The sequence below is a fragment of the Gossypium arboreum genome, chromosome 6 (assembly GCF_025698485.1).
Source record: "Gossypium arboreum isolate Shixiya-1 chromosome 6, ASM2569848v2, whole genome shotgun sequence".
Lineage (NCBI taxonomy): Eukaryota > Viridiplantae > Streptophyta > Magnoliopsida > Malvales > Malvaceae > Gossypium > Gossypium arboreum.
The window spans coordinates 63,439,173-63,451,057 of NC_069075.1; positions in this window are offsets into that span (position 1 = coordinate 63,439,173).

Below are 11,885 nucleotides of genomic sequence, written 5' to 3' on the forward strand. Positions count from 1 at the left end.
CGATACCGAGTTGTTGGGCCAAAAACCCCTAATAGGCCCTACATAGTCGATTTTGTCATCTAGGCCCATTTAGCTTATATTCCATAATGTTGTTACCAGTCTTAATGTGCAATTTAATAGGTTTTCATTTTCTACCAATTTTACAAAAATGGGCCCGAAAGCCCATTGGGCCCAACTTCAGCCTCTTGAGGCCCAACTTACCGTAATGTCAAAAATCGTGCTCTTACTTGTTCCAACGATCATGATCATAAAATTAGGGAATCTAACTAACCAATGAGCATTCGCTTGCTCACAAGTCCTCGAAATGCCAGAATTTTGGCATTTCGGCTTTTCGGCATTTATCGTTTTAAGCTATGAAAAAGGGTTCGTTATACACCTGTTTTGCAATATTCCTCGACGAGATCTCCTACACGATTTCTCCTATAATCAACCGTTAATAGATCAGCCCACAATAATTGAACCAAGTCGAGAACCATCTAATATCAACACTTACACATTCGACCACCCTCCATAATGGCCTTAAGAACCTTACCTTTGCTGAAATTGATGACTAGCTCTAGCCACTCCGATGATCCAAACTAATCCAAGTCGACCCTACGCCTTGCTACTCCTCCACTAAACAAACCATAAAAAGATTAAAAGACACACCCAATAGAGCTTATGCCTACATTCGGCCATCTCCTAAACCATAGGGGTTTCGGTTTTTTTCAACAGTTACTATAGGAATTGTTTAGAGTTCGAGCACTTACCATAATCTCTCTTCTTAAATCCGTTTATGCTTAAAAGATAAAGGGATTGGCCACCAAAAAGTGAAAAGAAAAAGAGGTTTGCTGGTCAACAAGAAATTGGCACCACCTAGCTTCACAGATTTCGGCTTTTGCGGTATTTCAGCAGTAGTGGTGGTAAGAAAAATAATAGGTGAACGAAGGGGAGTAGTGGGTTGGTTTTGGAAAAGAGAGAAGGAAGAAAAGATGAATAGGAGGAAGGTAGATTCGGCTGGAAAAAAAAAGAGAGAAAAAGACTACACCAAAAGGAGAAAACGGCACAACCTAGACCCTAATGCCGAAAATCCCTAACTAAAACCCCTCTGCCGAAATCCCCTCTCTAATCCCCTCAATTCGGCTAAGCTCTATCCTTCTCTCAAATCCCTAAAATCTATCCCCTTATCCCTCCTTAATACATGCATTTGACTGTTTCAAACTTCTTCCCACAAAGTTCCATCCAGCTTTAAACTATAGCATGCACAAGCATAAAAATAACATTACCTTTGCCATCACAGGGAATCGAACCCAGGTCTTCCCCCAACACTTACACGTCACCCTTATAGCTCCCTAGTGGCGTCACTTAGCCACTTTACCAGAAGATCTTTCTGTGTTACATTTTACCCACAAATTTTAATAAGACCACCTATCCAAAGCCCCTAACTGCTTAAGTCCAAAATTCAAAAATTCCACCGGGTTTTGGCCAGCACATGGGCCTTCCATAAGCTTATTTACCTACCCAAATTATGAATTCCACAACCAAATACCAAATTTTAAAAACTTTACCAAAATATCGAGAATCGCGAAAAAACTTGAAAATCAGGATGTTACAACTCTACCCTCCTTAAAGGAATTTTGGCCTCAAAATTTACCTGATCCAAACAGTTGAGGGTATTGCTGACGCATTGCCTATTCGGTCTCCCAAGTAGCTTCTTCCTTGCCATGGTTTCTCTAAAGTACCTTCACTAATGGAACTGACTTCCTTCTCAACACCTTGACGTCGCGATCAAGTATTTGCACAGGTTCCTCTTCGACAGTCAAATCCGACTGTACTTCGATTTCTGCAACTGGCACGATATGAGTTGGGTCCGAACGATATCGCCTTAGCATGGACACATGAAAAACCTCGTGAATACGATCCAGCTCTAGAGGTAACTCTAGCTGATAAGCCACCGGCCCTATCCGCTTTATAATTCGGTAAGGCCCAATAAACCGTGGGCTCAACTTACCCTTCTTACCAAATCTCAATATCTTCTTCCAAGGTGAAACATTCAAAAAGACCATGTCCCTTACAGCATATTCAATATCCTTACGTTTCAAATCGGCATAAGACTTTTGTCGATCCGCTGCCTCCTTTAACCGATTCCTAATCAAATTAATCTTGTCTTCAGTATCTGTTACCAACTCTGGCCCAAGTACTTGCCTTTCCCCCAATTCTGTCCAACAAGTAGGCGAACGACACCTTCGCCCATATAGTGCCTCGTAAGGAGCCATCTGAATACTTGCTTGGTAATTGTTGTTATACGCGAACTCCGCCAATGGCAAATAGTCCTCCCAACTGTCCCTAAATTCAATAACACAACCTCTCAACATGTTTTTTAGAATCTGAATGACCCTCTCTGACTGCCCATCCGACTGACGGTGAAAAGCCATACTAAAGTCCAATCGCGTTCCCAACGCCTCATACAACTTCTACCAAAACCGAGATGTAAACCTTGGGTCTCGGTCAAAAATTATTGATACTGGCACTCCACGCAACCGCACTATCTCTGCCACATACAACTCAGCCAGCTTCTGAAGTGAATAATCGATTCGGATGGGTATGAAATGGACAGATTTCGTGAGCCTATCCACAATTACCCAAACGAATCCTTCTTAGAAGGTGTCAATGGCAACCCACTTACAAAATCTATAGTTACCCTTTCCCACTTCCAAAGTGGTATCTTTACCAGCTGTAACAATCCTTAAGGCAGTTGATGTTCGGCCTTCACTTGTTGACACGTCAAACATCTCCCCACAAATTCGGTCACTTCTCGCTTAAGCCCAGGCCACCAATATAGCTCTCGCAAGTCTCGATACAACTTACTCACTCCTGGATGCAAAGCACAAGGTCCATTATGTGCCTATTTCAAAATCATCAATCTCAAGTCAGAGTCCTTCGGCATACAAATTCTCCCTCGAAAACAAAGAACTCCATCATTATTTAACCCAAAATCTGGATTCTCCCCCTTCTCAACTTGCTGAAACTGAGAAACCAACGACTCATCTTCCAACTGTTGCTTCTTAATCTATTCTATCCAAGTCAGTCTCACTTGTAACTCTGCCAATAAGCTTTCATCGTCATACAAACTTAGACGAGCAAACATTGTCTTCAACTCCACCACAGTCCTTCGACTTAACGCATCAGCCATGACATTTGCCTTTCTTGGATGATACTCGATCGAGCAGTTATAATCCTTTAACAACTCTATCCACCTTCGCTGTCTAAGATTTAGCTCCTTTTGAGTCAGCAAGTACTTAAGACTCTTGCGATCCGTATAGCTGATGCATCTCTCCCCATACAAGTAATGCCTCCATATCTTAAGCGTAAAAATCACCACTGTCAACTCCAAGTCATGTGTAGGATAGTTCACCTCGTGAGGCTTAAGCTGTCGTGAAGCATAAGCGACCACCATACCCTCTTGCATCAACGCGCAGCCTAAACCCACATGTGACGCGTCACTATAAATAGTGAAATCCTTACTAGACTCTGGTTGAATCAACACTGACGCTTCTGTCAAAACCTTCTTCAGCTTCTCAAAAGCCTCTTGTTGCTTATTCTTCAAAACAAAAAGTGCTCCCTTCCTTATAAGTTTCGTTAACGGTGCTGCCAACATAGAAAATCCTTCCACGAATCTCCGATAATAACCTGCCAACCCTAGAAAACTTCAGATTTCTGTTACTGACCTCGGTGGCTTCCATTCCAGAATTGCCTCAATCTTCCGATGGTCCACCTTGATCCTCTCAGTAGACACAACATGCCCTAAGAAAGTGACTTTCTTTAGCCAAAACTCGCACTTACTAAACTTTGCACAAAGTTGCTTTTCCCTTAGCACTTGCAGCACAACACGAAGATGCTCATCATGCTTCTCTTCCGTTTCCGAATACACTAAGATATCGTCAATAAAAATGACTACGAACCGATTCAAGTATGGCTGGAACACCAGATTCATTAAATCCATAAAGGCTGCCGGTGCATTAGTCAATCCAAAGGGCATAACCAGAAATCGTAATGACCATATCGAGTCCTGAACCCCGTCTTATAAATATCCACTTCTTTAACTCTCAGCTAATGATATCCTGACCGAAGGTCGATCTTAGAAAATACTGAGGCTCCTTTTAATTGGTCGAACAGATCGTCGATTCTTGGTAACGGATACTTGTTCTTGATCGTCAGTTTATTCAACTACCGATAGTCAATACACATTCGCATGGTCCCATCTTTCTTCTTTACGAACAACACTGGTGCGCCCCACGGGGATACACTTGGTCTTATAAACCCTCTATCCAACAGTTCCTGAATTTGAACTTTCAATTCTACCAACTCTTTAGGTGCCATCCTATAAGGCACAATGGACACAAGAGCTGTTCCAGGTAATAAGTCGATTCCGAACTCGACTTCTCTGCTTGGGGGTAATCCAGGAAGTTCCTCTGGAAATACATCTTGAAATTCCTTAATGGTCCTAACTGACTCTACCGTTATCTCCTTCAGTTCAGTTTGACTTACAAAAGCCAAGTACACCTGACAACCTTTCCGCATCTACTTCTCGGCCCTTAAAGCCGAAACAACATTGGAAAAATAATTCCTTTGTTCCCCTATGACCATTATCTCCTCATCTTTGGTAGTTCTTAGTACCATTCTCTTTGCAGCATAATCCAACGTCGCCTTATGCTTAGTTAGCCAGTCTATTCCCAAGATAAGATCAAAATCCCCAAATGGCAACTCCATCAAATGTCCTTCAAAAATCTTACCTTGTGTCTCTAAAGGCACCGCCCTAAAGAGTTTATCTACCTTAACCGAGTATCTTAAAGGGCTTATCACCGATACCCCACTCACAGTCTCCTCAAGAAGGCACCCAATTCCCCAGATACATCACAAGCAACATACGAGTGAGTGGAACCCACATCAATCAAAGTAGTGGAAGGTGTACTATGAATGAAGAATGTACCGGTTATAACATCAAGAGCGTCACCCTCCTCATGACGTTGTGCAGCATAAACCAATGCTGGCTATCGACCGTCAGCATGCCCAGCACCTCTGCTAGGTGCCCTACGTCCTCGTCGATTACCATTGCCACATCTACCTTGCCCACGACCTCTCTATGGTGGTGGTACTCCTCTTTGTGGTTGGACATCCCTTTGCTCCGCAGCTAGTTCCTGAGCTGTTCTCCGAGGACACTCTCTGAACTTATGCTCCTTGGACTTACATCGAAAACATGCTCCAGTTCGTTTCCAGCACTCCCCCATATGCACCTTACCATAGTCCCTGCAAGCCTGCGGTCTAAAAGTATTTACTGGAACTGCTCGAACTGGTTCCTCCATCCTTGCTCTTTTAACATTCTGATTCGTAGCACTTGAGGGTCTAAAATCCCTCTTAAATCTGGGTCGATCCTTCTCACGATTCTGCCGCTCAGTCCGCTTTACCTCCTCGGCTATCTTAGCCTTCTCCACCAATGCAGCAAAATCACGCTCCCTCTCTGGAGCTATCAATATCCTAAGCTCATCGCGGAGGCCATCCTCAAATCGAACACTGCGCTCATATTCCGTCGCAACTATCCCGCTAGCGTATCGACTCAGCCTAAAAAATTCTGCCTCATACTCCGCAACAGTCTTATTACCCTGAGTCAGATTCAAAAATTCCTTTCGACGGGCATCCACATAACTAGCTCCAACATACCTCCCCTTAAAAGCAGTTTTGAACAATTCCCAGGTTACTCGTTCAATCGGGGTACTCTCCCTCACGGTGATCCACCATCGATATGCCTCGTCTCGTAGCAGCGACACAGCCGCCTTCAGCTTTTGCTCCATAGAGCAATCTAGATCGTCCATGATTCACTCTGTTGCTTCTAGCCAATATTTGGCCACATTTGGGGCTACTCCCAATCGCCCTAAAACTTACGCTCGTTGGCGGAGTTGCTCGATATGGATCCCTATTCTTTGTCCCGATGCTAGCTCCAGCAACTCTTTCTAAAACCCTTAACATGGCTTGGGACAAAGCATCATCCCCCACAGCCCGATCATAAGACCCAGTCTCTGTTGCCTATGGCACAGATGCCTCCTCAGCTGGCCTATGGCCTGAGGATGAAGATTCAGCTTGCACCCTTCTGCGACCACGTCCGTGGCCTCGTCCACGACTTCCTCTTGTACTCATATCGACTTATCTGATTACGAATTTTATGACATTAGTATAATGTTCAATTGTTTATTACGAGATGTCTTATGGAAATATAAGAGTTCAAGAATTGTTTTCGCATCGTCGTAGCCTAGCTATAGTTTCATTCCTCAGGTTTTTTTCAGTTCTACCCTATCTAAAGTATCATAGTAGGGTCTCAGTTCTATTTATAGCATCATATCAATATCACATAAAATAGAGTATACTTACAAACTTGGTGCCGGGGATTCAGTGCCACTTCATTCTCCAATCCAAAAACCACAAACCATGTATTTAATCACAAAAAATAGATTTTCTTAAAATTTGAAAAAAAAACACCTTTGTTTTGAAATTCTTGATGTTAGACCCGTTTTAAAAAACCCAGAAAAACTTAAACTATTTTATCATGTATACCTTTATAAAACATTTTTGAGAAGATCTTTTCAAAACTATTTCCAAAAATACCCTTCTTGGTAATTTTTTTCGAAACGTTTTTCAGACTCGATCCAGAGCGAGTTGTTGCAACCGGGCTCTGATACCACTAAATGTAACACCCCAAACCTGCCCAGACGTTATGGCCAAATCTGACGTGCCACATTGAAGTTAAAAATCCATGTTTCGTTTTAGTGCTTTAAAAACTGACTTTTGTTAAGCTAACAAAGTGAATGGGAGCTGGGCACAAGGTAGGAATCTGTAACAGAGGAGGTGAGCCATGAAAGCTACTTAAGTACCAAGGTCTTCGAATGGATCCAATCCTAGACATGCCCACAACCATTGCCACACTTAGTTAAATCGAGTTGTAATTTATTTAAGTTGAAATCTTTAATAAATCGGATAATCGTGGCGTGGTGTTATTTTGAAAACAATTATCATTTTGAAAACACGTCCTAAGTCTAGCCCATTTATTAACAAACAGATTACAGTTATTAAAAATAAAATAATCCCAGAAAAGAAAGAAAATCAAGTCAAAATGGCCTTATTACAACCCAAAAATAAATAATAAATAAAGCAAACTTTATGAAAACCAAACATTTATTCAAAAGCCCAAAGGCGATTACCATGGCCACTCTGAATCCCCTCCGGCTCCGAGTCCCCAAATCAAGGCTCACCTGCAAGGTTAAGGAAAGGTGGGGTGAGTTTGGAAACTCAATGTGTAACAAGCCCCTTTCAGAGCCCAAAGCAATATCAGCCTGCTGGGCCTAAGCCCAACTTCAATCTCAGCGTATACTGGGCCGAAGCCTTTTCATATTTCATATTACTGGGCCAAAGCCTTTACTGTAAACGGTATGGCCCATAGGCCCATTTCAACATCACATGTAATATCAATGAATGTATGCAAGCCCATTTGGGGAGACTACTCAACCCACCATCTGCTACTCTCCACCCGTACCAACCAACACACCATGTGGGGAATGATTCAACCCACCCAACCAACACACCACTGGCAGCATAGCTTCTTTATCATGTAACTGGAGGCCTAGCCTCTTTTAATAACTAGGGCAAAGCCCTTTTGATAAACTGGGGCAAAGCCCTTTTCAATAAACTGGGGCATAAGCCCTTTTCAATAAACTGGGGCATAAGCCCTTTTGCACTTCCTCCATCCATATAAAAAAACCCAACCTAATGCAATTATGAATACATCATGAGCATTTCATACATATCATGTGCATATCATACATGTCATGTGCATATCATACATGTCATGTGCATATCATATCAACCATGTATATCATATCCCACGTATCAAATTTATAAGTAAACCCTAGGGGTATATGCAAAACTGTCATTTTCATATTATAAAGGTAATTTCATAATTCTACCAAATATTAGGGTTTTCCATGTTCATTATTAGTTACTAACAATTCATATGTTCTAAACAGCAATTCTGGCCCATTTTTCGCGATACCGAGTTGTTGGGCCAAAAACCCCTAATGGGCCCTACATAGCCAATTTTGTCATCTAGGCCCATTTAGCTTATATTCCATAATGTTGTTTCCAGTCTTAATGTGCAATTTAACAGGTTTTCATTTTCTACAAATTTTACCCAAATGGGCCCGAAAGCCCATTGGGCTCGACAGCCCATTGGGCCCTAAAGCCTATTGGGCCCAACTTCAACCCCTCGAGGCCCAACTTATCGTAATGCCAAAACTCATGCTCTTACCTGTTCCAACGATACCGATCATCAACTTAGCGAATCTAACTAACCAATGAGCGTTCGCTTGCTTACAAGTCCTCGAAATGCTAGAATTTCGGCTTTTCGGCTTTCCGGCATTTATCATTTTAAGCTATAAAAAAGGGTTCGTTACACACCTGTTTTGCGATATTCCTCGACGAGCTCTCCTACACGATTTCTCCTATAATCAACCGTTAATAGATCAGCTCACAATAATTGAACCAAATCGAGAACCATCTAATATCAACACTTACACATTCCGCCACCCTCCATAATGGCCTTAACTTACCTTTGCCGAAATTGATGACTAGCTCTAGCCACTCCGATGATCCAAACTAATCCAAGTCGACCCTACGCCTTGCTGCTCCTCCACTAAACAAACCATAAAAAGATTAAAAGACACACCCAATAGAGCTTATGCCCACATTCGGTCATCTCCTAAACCATAGGGGTTTCGGCTTTTGTCAACAGTTACTATAGGAATCGTTTAGAGTTCGAGCATTTACCACAGTCTCTCTTCTTGAATCTGTTTATGCTTAAAAGATAAAGGGATTGGCCACCAAAAAGTGAAAAGAAAAAGAGGTTTGCTGGTCAATAAGAAATCAGCACCACCAAGCTTCACAGATTTTGGCTTTTGCGGTATTTCGGCAGTAGTGGTGGTAAGAAAAATAATAGGTGAACGAAGGGGAGTAGTGGACTGGTTTTGGAAAATAAAAAAGGAAAAAAAGATGAATAGGAGGAAGGTAGATTCGGCTGGAAAAGAAAAGAGAGAAAAAGACTACACCAAAAGGAGAAAATGGCACAACCTAGACCCTAATACCGAAAATCCCTAACTAAAACCCCTCTATCGAAATCCCCTCTCTAATCCCCTCAATTCGGCTAAGCTCTATCCTTCTCTCAAATCCCTAAAATCTATCCCCTTATCCCTCCTTAATCCATGCATTTGACTGTTTCAAACTTCTTCCCATAGAGTTCCATCCAGCTTTAAACTATAGCATGCACAAGCATAAAAATAACATTACCTTTGCCATCACAGGGAATCGAACCCAAGTCTTCCCCCAACACTTACACGCCACCCTTAGAGCTCCCTAGTGGCGTCACTTAGCCACTTTACCAGAGGATCTTTTTGTGTTACATTTTACCCACAAATTTTAATAAGACCACCTATCCAAAGCCCTTAACTGCTTAAGTTCAAAATTCAAAAATTCCACCGGGTTTTGGCCAGCACATGGGCCTTCCATAAGCCTATTTACCTACCTAAATTATGAATTCCACAACCAAATACCAAATTTTAAAAACTTTACCAAAATATCGAGAATCGCGAAAAAACCCGAAAATCAGGATGTTACACTCAAGGCCATCCAGTACAAATTACAATTTATATGTACAAAATTTATTTCAATTAACAAGTAATTGTAATTTGACTTACCTCAGATGGATTTCATACGGAACGAGTCGACTATTCGACTATTTGGGACTTCCCCCGATCTAAGTCTGATTTTCTTTGTTCTTGGTCTAAAATAATACAAATTCAACCATTCAATCATTGATTTCATTCAATTTAATCCATATACACATATTTAGCCTACTTTACATTTTAGCCCTTACATTTTCACACTTTGACAATTTAGTCCATTTTTTTCACAAAATCACCAATATGCAAAAGTTCTTTGCAACAAGGGCTAGTTGAATTTTCATGGCTTCTATATAAGCCCATACAACATGTTCAATTTACAATTTAGCCCCCCAAAACATTATTTTCACAATTTAACCCAAATAGCTCAATTTCATCAAAAATCCAAAGATAAAACATGATAATCTCAACTTTATCTTTCATAATCCATATAAAGACATTTCAAAGCTCATATAATCATCAATGGCACATTTCATAGTCTTCAACAAAATCAAATTCAAACATGAGTTTTGAAGAACACCAAGCAACGATCACAGAAACGTAGAAATTATCAAAAACTGAGTTAAAATCGTACCTTAATCAAGAAATCAAAGTCCCGAAACCTAAAATGGCTTTCTCCTTTTTCTTTTTCTTTGATTTTCAGCTATATCCATGATAATATGGCCAATTTCGTGTTTTCATTTTATTATAATATACATTAATATGCATTTTCCAATTTTTCCCTTTAATTAACAAATAAAAATTCCATCCACTAGTATCCATACTTGTCCATGAATTAGTACAATGGTCCAATTGACATGCAAGGACCTTTATTTTAAAAGCCAAGCCAAATAGGTTTTTTAGCATCTAGCACTCAACTTTTACACTTTAATCGATTTAATCCTTTTTCATAATTAAGCATAGACATAGACAAATTAAATCACATAAATTTCACAGATGTAAATTCACATATCACAGATACAGAAAATAATATTAAAATATTTTTTAGACTCAGATTTGTGGTCTCGAAACCACTATTCTGACTAGGGTCAAAACTGGACTGTTACAATTCTCCCCCTTAGGGATTTTCGCCCCCAAAATCTTACCGTTAAACAAATTCGGATATTGTTGTCTCATTGCATCCTCAGGCTCCCATGTAGCCTCTTTTACTCCGTGTCGATGCCACATCACTTTAACTAATGGAATTTTCTTGTTTTGTAACTCTTTAATTTCACGAGCTAAAATATGGATCGACTTTTCTTCGTAAGTCATATCAGATTGAATCTTAATTTCAGAAGGGGATATCACATGGGACGGATCAGATCTGTACTGTCGAAGCATCGATACGTGAAATACATTATGTATCTTTTCCAACTCAGATGGTAGCCTCAATCTATAAGCAACCAGCCCAACTCCCTCAATGATTTCATATGGTCCGATGAATCTCGGACTCAAATTTTCCGTTTTTGCCAAATTGGAACAGTTTCTTCCACGGGGATATTTTCAGAAACACTTTATCACCGACCTTAAATTCGATATCTTTTCTTTTCGAATTTGCATATGATTTCTGACGATCAGAGGAAGCTTTCAGACTATCTTGGATTACTTTCACTTTCTGTTCTGTTTCTTTTATCAAAGCAATACAGTAAATTATATTCTCACTGAGCTCAGACCAGTATAATGGAGTTCTACACTTTTTACCGTACAAGGCTTCGTACGGTGCCATTTTAATACTCGATTGAAAGCTATTATTATAAGCAAATTCAATCAAAGGTAGATATTGTTCCCACACACCTTCAAACTCGAGAATGCAACATCTCAACATATCCTCGAGTATCTGAATAATCCATTCTGATTGACCATCTGTTTGCGAATGAAAAGCGATGCTAAAATGCAATTTAGTACCCAGAGCATCTTGCAATTTCTTCCAGAATCGCAATGTAAATCTCGGGTCTCTGTCAAACACCATGCAATCTCACAATATCAGAAATATACAACTCAGCTAACTTATCAAGCGAATAATCAAACCGAATCAAAATAAAATGAGTTGATTTCGTCAAACGATCAACTACAACCCAAATTTCGTCTTTCTTTTTCGGAGACAGAGGCAAACCCTAAACAAAAATCCATGGTCACTCGATCCCATTT